We start from the raw sequence: 8749 nt of genomic DNA on the forward strand, positions 1-8749 counted from the left end.
AATTATAGTGATGAATAGTGAATATTGTTTTGGGGAATATATGTACTCATTTCTAATTTCATAACTGCAACAAGTCTCAAATAATTTGGGACGGGGATCAATGAATTGTAATAAACATCCAAATTAGATATAACAACAAAGAAGAGCATTTCTAAATGAATTGTACTGATGGACAATATGAGTGTCCAGGTATAAGACCATCACAGAGAGGCCGAGTCACTCAGAATTAAAGATGCAGAGGAAATAATTACCATAGTTATTACATACATTTTTAAATTTTCTTTGATTTACCATGATTGAGTGTATATAAGACACATTTTTGTCATTAAAATCATTGTATAGGTTCATGACATCATGAAATATATATTGGCTGTAGTCTCACTCTAGCAATCCGAGAATTGCAGCTATTGAAAATTGACCATATTAAGAATACTTCATGTGTGCAAATGATAGCAGGGTTTAAAATTCTCCTATGCATCCGAGCTCACTTGAAATAGACCCAGAAGACATGGGCAACTGTCCTTTGCTTACAGAAGTCAGCAGAAGTTGCAGAAGTCAATTCTTTCTGAGTCTTTACCACATCCTGTGCTACAGTGAAAATGGACCATCCAACTTGTGTTAGTGCTAACTTCAAAAGTCAGCCTCCATGATGGCATAGGGGTGCAGTAGTGCATTGGTTAGGCTGTTCTCACTCATCTGTAGAGTTAAATACAATGCTGAATGGTATATATGGGTTTTAAACAGCATGAAAAGCCACTCATGCATTATATTTTGAAGGGAGATCTTCAATTACTGCCACATAGTAAGGACAAATTGCATTCTCTACTATGTTTTAACAGTCTAACTCCATTGTAAGGACCAGCAGGTGATCCCTGAGGAAGGTCAGTAGACCGATAGCTTGGCCTATTAAAAATAACACAAAGGGGATTTAAGTGTGCCGACATTTTTCTTTCAATTTTACAAGGACCAGCAGGTGATAAAATGGCTGGCTTTTGGTCAAGACCTGTCACATGGTAAGCACTACAGACAGGAAAATATTGCAGAACATGACGAGGAATACATCTATCATTTAAGCTGGTGAAATCATGTCCAAGATAGGAATTAACACTGTCTTTTATATAAAATCATCTCATTGGTTAATGTGTTTAACTGTTAAGTGTTGTCTTTTGTTTTGTTTTTAGTCTTCCTCGACATTTGCTGCCTTTTATTGTCCCCGTCCCAACTCTTTTGAGACGTGTTGTTTTTACATATTCATGAATATCCCCCAAAACAATAATTTTTGTCATTTTTGATGGCTGATATGTTTTCTTTGTGCCATTCTCCATCTAATGTAAGAATCAGACGTTTTGAAAATGGCAGTATTTTGTTATTATTCACAATTAACCTTGTGTCCCAACTTCTATGGAGTTGGGGTTTGTACATAACATTTAAAAGTGTGAGTGAACCTTCAAGATGCCGGGGCAGCCAAACTGGACTGAGACAGTGCAAGTCCTGCTATTCTATTCTCAGCAAGTCTTATTTCGGTAGAAAAAAATGACAGATAAACCGTACAGTACATATTAATGGTGAGCTGCTACTCTCAGACTGGTAAGGTAAGTGATGATACTGATTTCTTGACATTCAACACATACTGTATGTAGAAGGGGTAAACAGGGTGACCAAACACAAATTCTAAAAAAGTTAATCCATAGAATTAATTCCAGCAAGGGTTTCTGTCATAGGTTGACATACCGTAGACGTACTGTATATGGATTGATTTAGATCAGGGATTCTTAACCATAGGGCCGCGAACCAAAGTTGGGCAGCGCTCACAACCTCCAGGGCTGCAGACAACTTTGTTTCGCACCAGTGGGCCGCGAGGCCAGTGGGACCGCTGGTTATCAAAATACTAGTGTAGCTAGTTTCCCTCAAACGCAACTCTGTCATAATGCAATGACCACACCCCACATTTTTTTTGTTGGGTAGAGATTCATTCAGAACAAGACAGTAACACAGCCTGTGATGGTAACACACTTCGCAGTGGGCTATTTGGAAAAAGAGAAATTACCAACCGGTTCCAGTTCCCAGCTGATTTGGCGACGTATTCTGTGTCCTAATATCCTCACGTTTTAGTGTTAGAGTTAAATTCTAGTTACTGAATCTTTATCCCTTGTAGAGCTGGGCGGTGTACGGTTTAAAAACCGTGATCTCGGTTTACACTACACAAGGTTCTCTTTTTGATGAGAGACGGTTTTGTTGTTGTTGTTTATAGCCTACTATGTGTGCTTGAGCTTCATACTCCGTGTCACACTTCCAAAGATTCTTCTAATTCATAAGTCTCTGACACTTCATTTCAACTCTGCTAAGTCCACTGTTGTTGCTGTTCTACTAGGGAATGTCACCACAATGTAAGATGTTGATTGAACTAATAAAATAATTGGTTACGCGCTAGAGGCTAGTGAGAGTGAAACATGATGAACACACATGGCATGGATGAATCATGACAAACATTTCAATTCATTTAGCCTACCTTTGATCTCGCAAAGTTAAATAAAAGGCAATTCTATGTGGTGCTATGTTAACAGGCTACAACAGTTATCTGATTCTTAACTGTATTTAATTACCATCCCAACTGTTGTGCGTGCTGCTGTTGAGACTGCTTATAAGCTAAAGTAGCCTAGCTTTCAAATGCAATGGGCAGACAAGATACATTGCTACATTGCTATATTTGTTTGAAATGATTTGGGGGCAAAATAGGTGCGAAACACATCGCAATATGACACAAACTACCGGATAAAATACCTTCTACGTTGGATTTGGACTTTAATTCAAAGACAATATGCACACAATGTCAAGTAAATCCGTTTGTTTTCTGTGCCTGTCTTCAGTCTGTTTCGTTTCTGTCCCACTGTTGTTTACTCGCTAGTCCAGCAGCAGCGCAACACGCCGGATGTGTTGCCAGGTGTAGAACGACAAATAAGCAATTAGTGTTGCCAGGTGTAGAACGATATAAGCTGTTTTGGGCTGTCTTTCTTGGATAGGGAAATATAAACTATAAATTATAGAAAATATTATTGAAATGAAAAAATGATAAAATATAAATGGAGATTAATTTAAATTCATGATTTTATCTCATTTTAACATTTAATTTCAGATCTTTTCCTCAGAAAGATTAAGATTTGGGGGGAAATCGTCGCATATCAAAAAACCGTGCAGAAAACCGTGATATCAATTTTCATCAAGAAAACCGTGATGCTAATTTTTTCCAAAACCGCCCAGCCCTAATCCCTTGTATTTGTCCAAGTGTCCCCAACAAGACAGTCCTTTCACGAATTTTGCTTGATACTGGAAAGTTTTCCGTCCGGCTGTGGAATTTCTGTTCTTCCCACGTCGCGTTTCCATAGAAAACCGCCTTGAATGTATGATCAGCAGATTCATTACAAAGCACAAGTCAAGACCTGTCACGCAAACCTTGAGCTGTCAGAGAGGCATTCAGATGTATGGATGACTCTGGCTTGCTAAACTGTGAGTGGATTTGATGAGTGAGATTAAATGATATTAACATTAACATTAACCGATTGACGCCTAAAGCACCTGCAAAAAAGGGTGCTGAATGCCTGAGCCCATTTTAAGAGAAGCTGACCTCAGCCTACAAAAACCTAAATATCTTAGCTTCTGAAGCACATAAAAATATGCACTAAGTTGCATTTAAACGCCAAGACCCTCATCTTTCATTAGAATGTGTTTATTTAATATCTCTGTTTGTTTGAGATGAATAGAGTTGTCTCAACTCTCATGAGCCTGAATGATGCGTAATGCAGCTCCAGGCGCCAGGGCCAATGTTGCGCAACGCAACATCAGGCATCAATGGATTAATTAATATGGGGCTACCCCCTGTGGAAAAATGCTTCAGTAATAGCCTGATTTAATATACTTTATTTATTTACAATTGATGTCATAATATATTAGCCTATATTATATTATCAAGATATACTATACTATACTATACTATACTATACTATACTATAATATAATACAATATGGCCCTGCTGTGGTCAACCGATAGGGCACTCTCCTGCCATGCGGCTGACCCGGGTTCGATTCCCGGCCAGGGTCCTTTGCCAACCCCTTCCTGTCTCTCTCCAAATTCGCTTCCTGTCCACCTCACACACTGTCCTATCAAATGAATATATTGTGGAAGTTGCCTTAGGGCGAAGAAACGAGCCGTACAACTTCTCACATTAAAGTGTACCTCCGGGATTTTGGACACCAGACCTCATCTCCGAGTCAGCCAGGGTGTAAACAATGTGTCCAGAACGTTTTTTTCACATTCCATGCAGTCCTTGTGAATTCTCATATCCATGTTGCTAAGCTAGCGCAAGTGAACGGAGATGGTAGTAGCCTGCCCCCAAAAATAGTCTTATCCCGTTTAAACAACATTCAAAACAAAACCGTTATTATACCATACTGCAAGTGTAAATGTTTGTCTTAGTAGAATGAAGTTTGAAATTAAACCAACCTTGCACTGCGTGGATTTTGCCATGTTGAGAGACTATTTTCTCGGGGTCGGCGGAATTTTACTTTGCTCTCTTCAGTTGTGATGTAGCCCACCCACCCACTGCAGGGACCCGCAAGAGACATTGCAAATCAAGGCTAGTTCTACAACTGCTTTCGGATCGAATAGTGGATTAAAACCCAACGACATCGCACCATGGTACATCAGTGTGTATATACATATATACTGCAATAATAAAGCCCACAGATGGGTATCGGCAAGTTTCCATTGGTTTCCGTGAAAGATGTTGAAAGAACCAAACTCTGGCTCCTGGCTGCAGGGCTACATTAACACACCGATGGAGACGCTCCGTAAGCTACCCCGGTGCTTTGCAGTGACCATTTCAGTCCCGACGACTTCACAAAGTCCTTCTCGAAGTCTAATACCTACACGGAAAACTCTAAAAGTGTCCGCGGTGCCAACCGCATTTCCAGATCTACATTTTGTGGCGCGCACGAACAGTCTCCGAAGAACAGGTTTGCTATGCTTTCTGCTTCTATGATGGTAGCCCAGTGGTATAATGGCTTCGCCTACGTTAGCCAAAACTTGGGCTAGAAGTTACCCTTTTGGATTGGCATGTTGTAACGCTTTACTGTTATTTTGTGTAATTGCTGTGACAAATGGCATTAGACATGACTTGCCGTATTCCTATGGATTCATATACGCAACGCTATGTGATCTGGCTTGACATTGTGGAATATGTCACTCATAACTCTAGTTGTTATTACAGGGAATGTGTTTTGTGACGAGATGGAATGGAAGGATGAAAGGGATTTAGAAGAGATGGGTGCCATGTTCTGTTCGCCAACATCTAATGCTCTGTAGACACACGGGTCATCTAGTAACAACTAAACATTGTCATGGCATAGATCAATGTTACGAAAGGTTGACAAAGTCGGACAGAAAGCATTACCCTTGGTGTTTGCGAGCGAGGTCAGGGAGAGGGGAATAGCGTTCACTTTTGCAAACTTTTTGGATTTGCATGTTGTACTGCTTTACTGTTATTTTGTGTAATTGCTATAACAAATGGCATTAGAATTGCCGTATGGACTCATACGTTACGCAACGCTATGATCTGGCTTGACATTGTGAAATATGTCACTCGTAGCTCTAGTTATTATTACATGGAATGTTTTTTTGAGACGAGATGGAATGGGAGGATGAAAGGGAGAAGAGTGTGCGTTCTGTTCGCCAACATGCTGTGTAGACACACAGGGTCATCTAGTAACAACCAAACATTGTTATGGCATATATTTCAATGTTACGAAAGGTTTACAAAGTCGGACAGAAAGCATTACTCTTGATGTTTGCGAGCGAGGTCAGGGAGAGGGGGAAAACCCGTTCAGTTTTACAAACTTCAAAGATGTTGGAGTTCGCTCTATGGAAAAGTTATGGATGTGTCAAACGAAGCTAGGATTTGTACTAGGAATATCACTCCGCGGCTGTCAAGCTTTCAAACCGGAACACAAATTGCTGAGGGTGATCAAACATGATTGCAATGCTGGTTTAATTTCAAACTTCATTCTACTAAGACAAACATTTACACTTGCAGTATGGTATAATAACGGTTTTGTTTTGAATGTTGTTTAAACGGGATAAGACTATTTTTGGGGGCAGGCTACTACCATCTCCGTTCACTTGCGCTAGCTTAGCAACATGGATATGAGAATTCACAAGGACTGCATGGAATGTGAAAAAAACGTTCTGGACACATTGTTTACACCCTGGCTGACTCGGAAATGAGGTCTGGTGTCCAAAATCCCGGAGGTACACTTTAAGACACTGTGAGTCGCGTTTATTAAGTTATAGTAACTGACTAAAAACATGGCGCCGCGCATGACAGAAAAGCCGGCAACATAAAACGTCATCGGAACTCTTAAAGGCACCGCGACTATAAAGTGAACAGAACAGTGGAGATGACGAACAGCATAACATATAACCGAATACACAAATGATTAAGTGAATTATGTCAGTTGAGAAAGCACTACACATGCCCCCCCAGAATTCACATTAAGAGAGAACCTGAAAAAAAAGAATAACAAGTTAGTTCATCAACGGCGTGGGGGGCGAATCAAACGCCCAGTGCGGCTCCGCTGAATGAGAGAAGGCGGAACTGCCCCCTCTGTGTCTGTCAGTAGGCCACCCCTGCGGCACGGCCGAGGGGCAGGAGGGATGGGAAGAGGGGGCCTAGTCGGAGGCCGTCCCCGTCTCGGGGGTTGCGCCAACTCGACAGGCCTGGCCAGATCTAGGTGAGCTGGTTTAAGGCGGTCCACAGATACACATTCATGCCTGCCTCCAATGTCTACCACAAAGTGCTTGTCCCCCGCTTCCACAACGCGGAAAGGGCCCTCGTAAGGCGGACGGAGAGGTCCGCGGTGGCTATCCACTCGTATAAAAACATAGCCAGCAGACTGAAGGCCACTGGGGACGTGAGAGTTCGGTAAACAGTGGTGGGAGGTAGGAAGTGGAGCAAACAACCTGGCATTGTCCAACAGGGTGGAGCGCTGGAGTGTGGCCGACCAAGGGCTCGTGGTGTTGGGGACAAACTCCCCGGGGACCCGTAGTGGCTGGCCATAGACCAGTTCCGCGGAGGAGGCCTGGAGGTCTTCCTTAGGTGCAGTCCTGATGCCCAGCATGACCCATGGGAGCCTGTCAGCCCAGGAACAGTCCTTCAGGCCAGAACGCAGAGAGGCTTTCAGTGACCTATGAAAACGTTCACAGAGGCCATTACTCTGGGGATGGTAGGCCGTAGTGCGGTGGAGTTTAACCCCCAAGCTCCCTGCGACAGTGTTCCAAAGCTCAGAGGTAAACTGAGCGCCTCGGTCTGAGGAAATGTCCGATGGGGTGCCAAAACGTGACACCCAGGTGCCAATAAATGCCCGTGCCACATCAGCTGCTGTTGTTGATGACAGTGGAACAGCCTCAGCCCACCTCGTCGTCCTGTCGACCATAGTGAGCACGTGAGTGTAACCGTGCGAGGGTGGAAGTGGGCCAACTAGGTCGATGTTGACGTGGTCGAAACGTCGTTCTGGCACCTGAAACTGTTCCAGTGGCGCTTTGGTGTGGCGGTGTACTTTGCCACGCTGGCACCCCATACAGGTGCGCGCCCAGCCCCTCACGTCCTTTTTCAGTCTGCGCCACACGAACTTGGCTGACACCAACTTGACCGAGGCCTTGGTTCCTGGGTGTGAGAGGCCATGGATGGCGTCAAAAACAGGCTGCTTCCACTTCGCAGGTACCACAGGCCTAGGAGAGCCCAAGGAGATGTCACAGAGCAGAGTAGTGCCAGCCTCGTCGAATGTCACATCCTGTAGCTGTAGTCCAGTAGCAGATGAGCGAAGAGCCTGCACTCCCGGGTCCGCGGCCTGCTCTGCTGCCATGCCGCTGTAGTCCAGGCCGAGGTGGACCGCCGCCGCAAGAGCACGGGAGAGGCAGTCAGCGACAGGGTTGTGCTTGCCAGAGAGGTGTATAATGTCCGTAGTGAACTCGGAAATGTAAGTGAGCTGGCGCTGTTGTCTACCAGACCATGGCTGAGTGACTTTGGACATGGCAAAAGTCAGCGGCTTGTGGTCCACAAAGACAGTGAACTGGCGTCCCTCCAGCAGTGAACGAAAGTGTCGGATGGCCAGGTAAACACCCAGTAGCTCTCGGTCGAAGGTGCTATACTTCCGTTCACTGGGACGCAACTGCCTGCTGAAAAAGGCGAGAGGCTGCCAAGCGTCACCCACCCATTGCTCGAAGACCGCACCGACCGCGTAGTCTGAGGCGTCCGTGGTCAGTGCAATCGGGACGGAGGAGGCGGGATGGGCCAACATGGCGGCCTTAGCCAGGGCTGTTTTGGCGTCCGCAAAAGCCTTGTCTCTCTCCGGGCTCCAGTCCACAGTGTGTTTAGGCTTGCCGCCTTTCAGAGCCTCATACAAGGGTCGCATGGTTTGGGCGGCCCTGGGGAGAAAACGGTGGTAAAAGTTCACCATGCCCAGGAACTCCTGTAAAGCTCTGATGGTTACTGGGCGTGGGAAAGCGGTGATGGCCTCCACTTTCGAGGGAAGAGGAACGATCCCGTCCTTCGTGACTCTGTGCCCCAGAAAGTCTATGGCGGACAGGCCGAACTCGCACTTGGCCGGATTGATGATAAGCCCATGCTCGGTAAGCCGCTCAAACAGAGTGCGAAGGTGCGAAAGGTGCTCTGAAGGTGATGTGCTGGCCACCAGGATG

Source organism: Engraulis encrasicolus, chromosome 15, assembly GCF_034702125.1.
Source record: "Engraulis encrasicolus isolate BLACKSEA-1 chromosome 15, IST_EnEncr_1.0, whole genome shotgun sequence".
NCBI classification, from domain to species: domain Eukaryota; kingdom Metazoa; phylum Chordata; class Actinopteri; order Clupeiformes; family Engraulidae; genus Engraulis; species Engraulis encrasicolus.